A 10,921-nucleotide genomic window follows, 5' to 3' on the forward strand; every position below is an offset into this window, starting at 1 on the left:
AAGCTCTGGGAGCCTGTTTCAATCCATACAATGATTTCTTAAGTTTAAAAACATGATTAGGAGACATAGAGTCTTCAAAACCAGGAGGTTGATGGACATAAACTTCTTCATCTATATAACCATTTAAGAAGGCACTCTTAACATCCATCTGATAGAGAGTGATGTTATGTTGAGTGGCAAAAGAAATTAATAGACGAATAGATTCTAACCTGGCCACTGGTGCAAAGGTTTCTGTATAATCAATTCCTTCTTGCTGACTATAACCCTGAGCCACCAGTCTGGCTTTGTTCCTTACCACTTCTCCTTTCTCACTGAGCTTGTTTCTGAAGACCCATTTTGTACCAATTATATTGAATCCATCTGGTCTAGGAACAAGATCCCAAACATCATTCCTTGTAAACTGATTCAGTTCTTCTTGCATAGCAATTATCCAGTCTGGATCTTCTAGAGCATGATCAACAGAAGTTGGCTCGATCAAAGATACAAGACCTAATTGACAGTCTGCATTGTTCTTAAGGAATGCTCTTGTTCTGATTGGATCATCCTTCTTTCCAAGAATGACATCTTCTGAATGACCAGAGATGAGTCTGGATGATCTTCTGACAAATGGTTCTTCAGAAATGCTTAGATCCTCCAGAGAAGCTGATACTTGATCTTCCGATTCTTTGCTTCTGAGAGGTTGAGCTTCTGATGCGTTGCTTCTTGGCTCAACAACTTCTGATATGTCAATATCACAATCTGCAAAATTATCAAACTGCTTTGGTTTTTCAGAACCAAGCTTATCATCAAACCTGATATTGATTGATTCTTCTACAACCAATGTTTCAGTATTGTATACTCTGTAGCCTTTTGAGCGTTCAGAATATCCAAGAAGAAAACATTTTTGTGCAGATTTTATAGTTCCAGAGCCAATTATCTTGCCCTTCTGATCTCCTCCGAACTTGACTTCTCCTCCAGACTTAAGTACCAGGTCTTGGAACATAGACCTTCTTCCTGTCATGTGTCGCGAGCATCCAGAATCCAGGTACCATGACATGTTGTGCTTTGTCCTTCTTGCAGCCAAGGATATCTGCAATAGGAATAATCTTATCCTTAGGTACCCACATTTTCTTGGGTCCTTTCTTGTTAGATTTTCTCAAGTTCTGTTTGAACTTGGATTTAACATTGTAAGCAATAGGAGGAACAGCATGATAATTCTTAATGTGAGTTTCATGATATTTCCTAGGTTGTGTCACATGCTTCTTAGTGTGTGTAATGTGAAAACTTTGTGCATGTGAAGTGTGCCTAATATCATGAGAGTGGCCATACTTGAACTGATCATACAATGGCTTGTATGTGAGTTTCATTTCATCAACAGGTTCAAGTTTGTATGGGGTTTCACCCTCATAACCAATGCCAACTCTTTTGTTTCCAGATACAGCATATATCATAGAAGCTAGCTGACTTCTGCCAATACTTCTAGATAAGAACTTCCTGAAACTTAAATCATATTCCTTCAGAATATGGTTTAGACTGGGAGTGGATTTTTCTGAATCAGAAGGAGATCCAACATTATTGGATAGTTTTAAAAGTTTTTCTTTTAATTCAGAATTCTCCAATTCAAGCCTCTTTGTTTCAAATTCAAATAGCTTTTTCAGCTTTTTGTATTTAATACAAATCTGAGACTTGGATTCCAGAAGTTCAGTTAATCCGGAAACTAACTCATCTCTAGTAAGTTCAGAAAATACCTCTTCAGAATCTGATTCTGATGTAGATTCTGATCCGTCATCTTCTGTCGCCATCAGCGCACAGTTAGCCTGCTCATCTTCTGAATCATCTTCTGACTCATCCCAGGTTGCCATAAGACCTTTCTTCTCATGAAACTTTTTCTTGGGACTTTCCTTCTGAAGATTTGGACATTCATTCTTGTAGTGTCCAGGCTCATTGCATTCATAGCACATGACCTTCTTCTTGTCAAATCTTCTTTCATCAGAAGATTCTCCACGTTCAAATTTCCTTGAACTTCTGAAGCCTCTGAACTTCCTTTGCTTGGTCTTCCAGAGTTGATTTAGCCTTCTGGAAATCATGGACAGTTCATCTTCTTCTTCAGATTCTGATTCTTCAGGATCTTCTTCTCTAGCCTGAAAAGCGTTAGTGCATTTCTTGATATTGGATTTTAATGCAATAGACTTACCTTTCTTTTGAGGCTCATTTGCGTCCAGCTCAATCTCATGGCTTCTCAAGGCACTGATAAGCTCTTCCAGAGAAACTTCATTCAGATTCTTCGCAATCTTGAATGCAGTCACCATCGGACCCCATCTTCTGGGTAAGCTTCTGATGATCTTCTTTACGTGATCAGCCTTGGTGTATCCCTTGTCAAGAACTCTCAATCCAGCAGTAAGAGTTTGAAATCTTGAAAACATCTTTTCAATGTCTTCATCATCCTCCATCTTGAAGGCTTCATACTTCTGGATTAAGGCAAGAGCTTTTGTCTCCTTGACTTGAGCATTTCCTTCATGAGTCATTTTCAAGGACTCATATATATCATAGGCCGTTTCCCTGTTAGATATCTTCTCATACTCAGCATGAGAGATAGCATTCAGCAAAACAGTTCTGCATTTATGATGATTCCTGAAAAGCTTCTTTTGATCATCATTCATTTCTTGCCTTGACATCTTTGCGCCACTGGCATTTACAGGATGTTTGTAACCATCCATCAGAAGATCCCATAGATCACCATCTAGACCCAGAAAGTAACTTTCCAGTTTATCTTTCCAGTATTCAAAGTTTTCACCATCAAATACCGGCGGTCTAGTGTAACCATTGTTACCGTTGTATTGCTCAGCAGAGCCAGATGTAGATGCAGGTGTAGGTGTAGTCTTTTCACTTTCATCAACCATCTTTTAAATGAAGCGTTTTTCTCTTCCTGAATCTTTTCTAAACACGGTTAAGTGCTTGCACCTTAGAACCGGCGCTCTGATACCAATTGAAGGATAGAAAAACACTTAGAAAGGGGGGGATTGAATAAGTGTGACTTTAAAACTTGGACAATAAAAATAAAATGCACAATTATTTTTATCCTGGTTCGCTGTTAACGAAGCTACTCCAGTCCACCCCCGCAGAGATGATTTACCTCAACTGAGGATTTAATCCACTAATCGCACGGATTACAATGGTTCTCCACTTAGTCCGCAACTAAGTCTTCCAGAGTCTTCTGATCACACACTGATCACTCCAGGAACAACTGCTTAGTTCACTCCTAAGACTTTTTCTAGAGTCTACTGATCAACACGATCACTCTAGGCTTAGTTCACTCCTAAGACTTTCTGCTCAGCCAACTGCTAAGACTTCCTAGAGTATACTGATCAACACGATCACTCTAGTTCCTTACAACTTAATGTAATCTATTCAAGAGTTTACACATGCTTCTTAAAAGCGATAATCACAACTGTGATATTTCTCTTACAGTTTAAGCTTAATCTCACTAAGATATTACAACAGCAATGTAGTGAGTTGATGAAGATTCTGAGCTTTTGATTGAACAGCGTTTCAGCAAGTTAATTTGAATTGTCCTTTTTTTTTTTGGATCGTTAACCTTGCTTCTTATCAGAACTTCATATTTATAGGCGTTGAGAAGATGACCGTTGGGTGCATTTAATGCTTTGTGTGTTCCGTACAGCATTGCATTTAATGTTATACGCTTTTGTCAACTACCTCGAGCCTTGTTCACGCTGTGTCTACTGACGTTGCCTTTAGTAGCTTTAACGTTCCTTTTGTCAGTCAGCGTAGTCTGCCACGTGTACTTCCTTCTGATCTGATGTTTGTGAATACGACGTTTGAATATCATCAGAGTCAAACAGCTTGGTGCAAAGCATCTTCTGATCTTCTGATCTTGAAGTGCTTCTGTTGCGTGATACCATCTTCTGATCTTCAGTGCTTCTGATCTCTTGTTCATCTGATGCTTCATAGACCCATGTTCTGATTCTGCTTCGACCATCTTCTGATGTCTTGCCAGACCATGTTCTGATGTTGCATGCTGAACCATTTGAGACACATCTTCTGAGCGCTGAATTATGCGTACTCTTTATATATTTCCTGAAAGGGAAATTGCATTGGATTAGAGTACCATATTATCTTAAGCAAAATTCATATTATTGTTATCATCAAAACTAAGATAATTGATAAGAACAAATCTTGTTCTAACAGTTACTTGGTATATTATTCATGGGATAGCCGTATTGACGACGGGCTAAAGCTGGATTGTAACTAATTCCTCCCTTAGTTCCAATAAGGGGTATGTTGGGAAAACTTCCGCAACTGAAGATGATCTTAGTTTCGTCGTTGTCAGGACTACACCAATCAATGTCTGTATGAGTGAGAGACATGATTTTCTGTGACCAGTAAAGGCCATCCCTCATGTTCCATAAAGTGCTAGACTTTGGCAGGTGCGAAACGAACCATTCGTATAACAACGGTACGCAGCATGTGATTAATCCTCCTCGCTGCAGGTTTCTTGAATGCACAGAGTGATAAGCATCCGCAAGCAAGGTTGGAACTGGATTTCCAATTAAGAAGATCCTAATTGCATTGATGTCGACTAAATCGTTAATGTTAGGGAACAAAAACAATCCGTAGATAAGCAAAGCCAAGATTTCCTCAAATGCGCTCATATCTTGGATGCTGACGAAGTACCGAGCTTGATCAAACAGGAATTTGGAGGGCAATCCTTGAATTCCTCCTCTACTCACCATATGAGTTCTAATGTCGACTACGTTCAAAGGAGTAGTTGCAGCAATGATAATGTCATCAGGATTCTTTTCCAAACCGGAGTACGGATCTTGCGCGTACACGGGTATTCCAATCAGACGAGAGTACTCCTCTAACGTAGGCATGAGCTGATAATCTGGAAAGGTGAAGCAGTGATACGTTGGATCGTAAAACTGTACCAAGGTGGGAAGGATCCCAACCACCATGTTGGTATTGAGCAAAGGCAGAAGTTTTCCATACTTCTCCTTGAAAGCCTGGGGGTTGACCACCAGTTTTCCGAGCTTTCCCAGTTCCTCGACCTGGGGAATCTTGAAGGTGTATTTCCTAGCTCTCTTTCTTCCGTAATCCATAATATAGATCCTTAAGTCCTTTCTCCGTTTCTCTCTTTCTATGAAGTTCAAAACGTTCGTTATTTAGTTTCCTTGAAAAACGACTCGAAAAAGACTCTTTTTGTTTTTAGTTGTTTATTAATGAATGATGCATGAATGCATGAATGCACACACAAGAGTTTTAAACAAACATGGCGTTGAAGGGTATAGTGGTCATGAAGTCCAAACGCAATCCCCGCCCCAATGGTAAACTAAGGTTAAGGAGTTTTGTACCTGTAGAACGGGTTCTAGGGGTCTCAGAGTTTTTGCTCAACCTTAAAGATACGTTGATTGGTATCTATAAGAGAGTTTTCTCTGAGTGTAGTATCTGCGTGACAATTACTTCCGTAATCACCGCTCTACGTCCTAAAAAAAAAGGCTTTAAGTGGGGTTAATGTGTTTCTAGGTCCTTCTGGTACAAATCAGTCTCGGAATGCAGTGGCGCAGTTAATCACAACCAGCCAGGCAAATCCCAAGAGTAGACTTGGAAACCAAGATTAGAGGGCCTTCACCGGGAAGACATCCTCCATCCTATCTTATGTTGCACTCAAATCCGGGTATAGGATTTCTCACCACAAGGGGGAATCAAGCCCTTTCCCGATACAGAATAAAAAAAATAAACAAATATAAATGCAACAATCACATGATATGACACAGAGGTTAGGCAAGACCTCTCTTGTTTGAGGGGGAATTTGGCATCCCTAATTCCTCATTGGGGCTGGACCAGCAATAGGTCAACCATTGGTTTGGATGAAAAAACAAGGTTTTTAACACTTATATCCCCAACAGAGTCGCCATTTTTCTGTGGTGTCGTTTTCTTTACCTCCCCGTTTCACTTGGGAGGACGGCACACTAAACCCTTCACGCGAAATTTAGAAGGAGAATGCGCCCGTGGTGGGATGAATTTTGTTTCAGTTCTTCCTACGATATCACACGAACTTTCTTATTGGTCCTACGAGTAGGAAAGGGAAAAAAAGATCTCAACTAAACCCTAGGAGTTTGCTAAGTGTGGGGATTTCACCTAGACTAGAAATTCTGGAGTCCGGGGGGTCGGTTATACATAGGGAAGTGTTTAAACACCCTACATATCTGTAGTACTCTACAGGAACCTTCTATGTGTCATTGTGATTGTGTTTGCTGCTAATGATTGGGAAAGTTTCTCCTTTGTGTTAGGAGAGAGAATTGAATTGATTAAAGAAAGACAGACAGATAGACAGACAGACTATTTTTGGTATTTTATTAGCTCGCTGAGATTCCTTGTGAACCTCATGCCTACATATCCCTAGTGGAAGTCAGAGCTTAATGTAGTTCGGGGAACTAACTAGGGAAATTACTTGTTTTTGGTGCCTTGCTTGAAGCTCAAGGTTGAAGCTTGGAATTAAATCTCTGTTTACAGTAAAGAGACATGAAATCATCTTTACATAGAGGTATTTGTACTATTCTACCACAAACATTTAAAAGTGACAGAAAAGCTAAAAAAATGATGTTTCATTAAGAGGGGAGTCTACTTGGTTGATCAAGTATGACAGCCATCGTGCCTCTAAAATGAAAGAAAGATGCTCATCCAAATTAGGGAAAGTGTACAAGTCTGGGGATGTGCCAGAGCATGTCTTTCAGAGTCCTAAATGGGAGACTTTGAATGAAATTGAAATTGAAATTGAAATGTTTGTTTGTTTGAATGTGGTAGAGTAGTAAAAATATCTCTCTATAGAGATAAGCTATGTCTATTTACTATATGAAAGATTTGACTTTAGCTGGCTTGAATGAGGCCCAAGCTTGAGGCTTTTTGATTGATTTTATTGACTTATTGAAATGATAACTCCACTGGGGAGTACTTAAACTAAGGATTTTTTGGTGTTCTGTACGAAGCCCAGAATTGAGGCTGACTCTACTTAGGGAGACTCTATTTGGGGAGATTATCTCCTAAGAGAATGAATCTTTGATTTTTTGAAAGAGTGATTTTGGAGGCTAACCCTTTCCAGGGGTTTTGACTCAGCTGGAGAAATTGTCTGTTAAAAGACTGACTTTATCATGTTTTTTTGGAGGCTGACCCTTTCCAGGGGTCGTGACTCTTTTTGATTAATTGACTTTGGAGGCTAACCCTTTCCAGGGGTTTTTATTGAAATGATGGATTGATTTGGAGGCTAACCCTTTCCAGGGGTTTTGACTCTTTTGGTGAATGGCAGAAAGATTATCTAGTGGAGACTTCTTGTTTAAAGCCCAAGATGAAGGCTGACTCATGCTGAGGATAAGCAAATATGGATCCTAGACTCTGCTAAGGAAGATTGATGAAGATAAGGGTGACAGAGACTGTCCATGTCTCTCATTCAAAAAGGTGTACTCAATGCAAAATTGAGACAAACTTGGCTTGTTAAAAGTCTGGTTTAAATTGGAAGAAAACTCACCAGGGTAGGCTAAAAGGTGACTAAAGACCTGTTCCTATGTTTATAAGAAACCTGATGGGTCCTTGTATACAAGCTCAAGAGGAAGCTGGAAATGCTTTTAAGAAGCCTGTGGGTCCTTGTACAAAGCCCAAGAGGAGGCTAATCGAGGGTCCTTGTTATAGCACAAGAGAAAGCTATGTAGTTTTGAACTTATTTTGGCTCTAAGCAAATGGGTAAGAGGTTTCACCGGGAATAATTCCTCTTTGGGTGGATGTGTCCTATATTTTTGGATTCTAAGGTTTTTGCCAAGATGTTTCACCGGGAATAATTCATCTTGGGGGTTTTAACTACAGATCTCTAATTAGGAAAGAGCCTTCACCGGGAAGACATTCTCAATCCTAGGCCATATTGCTATAATATATATATATAGTTTAACTGTCCTAGGGTTTACACTCAAACGTAGTTCTAAACTAATATATATATGCACAGTTTATATTTGACAGTAATTTAAATAAAGACTGTAAATTGAAAGCTTGTAAAGCCTAACCTGGATGGAGTGGAGGCCTTTGAAGAAGTATGTACAGAGCCTTAACAGTATTTTTGTTGTTTTGTTGATAACAATTGAATATTTATGATAAACAGTTAATGGTTTTTGAAAACAGAAGAAGTGAAGATGGACAAAGGTCACATAGGTATCTGAAGAGTTTCACCGGGAATAATGCCCTTCAAATACCAGAAGAATGTTTTGAAAACAGAAAGAAGATTTTGAAAATACAGTTTTGAAAACAAGCTAAGAAGAGAAGGTGTTTGGGACTTACACTCTATTAGAGGCCCAGTACTTTATAGTACTGGTGTAAAATTAGTTTTGAAAATGATTTGAAATAATATAAGGTTTTGTTGTTTGAAAACCTTAATTATTCGATTTATTCGGAGATTGAAAACAGTTTTGAAAATTGACAGAAAGTCAACTTAATTAAGGTAAAGAAAAAAATCTATGCCTAATTAAGACCTAAATAATTAGGGTTTTATCATAAACTTTATTCACAAAAATAATTAGGTTAAAACAAAATGAATATATGCATTTAAAGTATTTAAGAAAACACTTAAAACATACTATTTTAAACCTAATAAAAATATATGAAATAAATAATATTTTTATGATTTTTTTGATTATTCATAAAATAGATATATTAAATAACAAGTGTGTGAAAAATGAAGTGAAAATGATTTAATTTGATAGGTTAATTAATTGTGTAAAGTTGTGAAGAAATCAAATGGGAAAAGTGATAAAAAATAAGGTTTTGTCACCTAGAGGGATTGAACTCACGCCCTCCAAGTCACACACCCAAAACCAAACCACTGGGCCAGCGCGCGCATGGTGATAGTAAACTGACTCCTTTGCAACTCATATGTTATTCAAGTGTATAGAAGCAAAAAGAAAATAAAATCAAAAGGTCTGGGGCGAGGGGGATTCGAACCCCAGACCTTGGGCACGCGCAACACACAAACACTCTTTACCACTGGGCTATCACGTTTTAGTCGTTTATGAAACAGGTATCATTCAAAATAAAATAAACTCAACCCTGAATTTGAAATTTGCGCGCCACCACCATTGTCATCTTCAACCTGAAGTTCTCAGATTTTGAATTTATGAACTTGCTCATTTCTCAACCATTTGCAAAGATGTAAAGATGAAACTTATTCTAAATTCACTCACGATTCTAAATATGTAACTAACATAAATTTATATCAACTATATCTAACTAATTTACCAGAAATCGTGAAGAACCCTAAATTTTGAAAATCAAATTAAATGACTATACTGAAAGATAAATGAATGATGATAGAGGGTTTTCAATCCTCTGATGATGCTTAACAAGATAGAATCGAGCTTTATCACAAAGAGTGCTTAAATTAAAGAGGTAGAGTTCAGAAACTTACCTCTGAAAATGGAGGTCGTGAGGATGATAGAGAGCACCTGGGCTTGTATGAATGATCCCAAAAGCTTCCTTGTGGTTTAGTGATGCTAACTGAATGCTTGTTGTAACCTCAATCCTCCTGAATTGTTCTATGGACCTCCCTCGATTTGAGCTTCAAGTGAACATGGAGGGTGATGATTCTTGAGTTACAGATGAGCTGCAGCCATCTGAACAGCTTCACTACCTCCTATGGAACATGCCTGGATGCTTAGCTTGATTGGAAACCTTCTGAATTGCACTATGGACCTCCAACTGCAACTGCTCCAAAGTGAGAGCAACAATGGTGTTCCTCCACTTACAGAAGTGATCCAGGTGCTTGGATCACCTCAAATGACCTCCCTTGAGATGTTAGAATGCTTACTTTCCAAAGATGAGCTCTGGTTTGAAGAAAACGATTCTTCTTGCCAAAGAACTTTGAAAAACAATAAGCATGAGAAGAGAAAGAGAAAGCAAGGAATTGAGTTGCTTTGGTGTGTTTTTCTACTGAAGTATGCTCCCCTATTTATAGGTAAATGGTTCAGTACTGATTGAGAGAGTGAGCTTGCTTAATGAGAGAGTTTTGGTTTCTTAGCCAAGAAGAAAATTTGAAAAGATCCTAAATGCAATGATGCATTTTCGGGCTAGCTTCCCCAACCATTGATCCTGTATGATCCAAGGGAACATTTCTGATTCAGAGGAGAGTTCTAATTGGCTTAGAACAAGATTCCTTGATGATTCATCATTTGCCATAAATTCAAAAATGCAATCATTACATAATCACATGCCTTTGTTTTTGGGAATCTTCTCTAATCCTTATGCAATGATGAATTTGGATGTGTGGTATGGTTTCAGATGTATTAGAGGTCGTGTAGCATCACTTAGTGAAGCAAAATGCACAAAATTGCAAAGTTTCAAATTGTACATGACCTATAATTTCACTTCATGAGGCCAACTTTGAACAAGCATAACTCTTAGCTCAAAATGAATTTGGATAAGGTTGAACACAATTTGGAAATCCCTAAACATCTACTTCAAATCATTAGTTTGGAGTTTCTTCAGAATCCTTTGGCAAATTTGTGAAAAATGAGGCCAAAGTTGGAAGAAAACTAGGTTAAAACACTTAGAAAAATTTCTAAGTGTTTATGACCTAAAACTCCAAAATTTCCAAAACTCTTAAATGATTGATCTTTTGAAAAAAGTTCCTTTGTAAGATGTTGTTTTATTTTGCAAGATCTACAACTTTCATGTTGGAAGTTTTTTGAGTTGTGTAGGTGAAATTTTGAGTTCTCACCATGCCTTAAAAAACCCTAATTCCCGACTTTTTGCTCCTTGATGAATTTCTTTGAATTTCTTTGGTCAAATGACTTTAATATCCATATATTGATGATATTGATCCTTGAAAGTCATGGTTTGACCAAAAATCTCAAAAGTCAATGGTGATCCCATACAGTTGACTTTTTCCAAA

Source organism: Vicia villosa, unplaced genomic scaffold, assembly GCF_029867415.1.
Source record: "Vicia villosa cultivar HV-30 ecotype Madison, WI unplaced genomic scaffold, Vvil1.0 ctg.003540F_1_1, whole genome shotgun sequence".
NCBI classification, from domain to species: domain Eukaryota; kingdom Viridiplantae; phylum Streptophyta; class Magnoliopsida; order Fabales; family Fabaceae; genus Vicia; species Vicia villosa.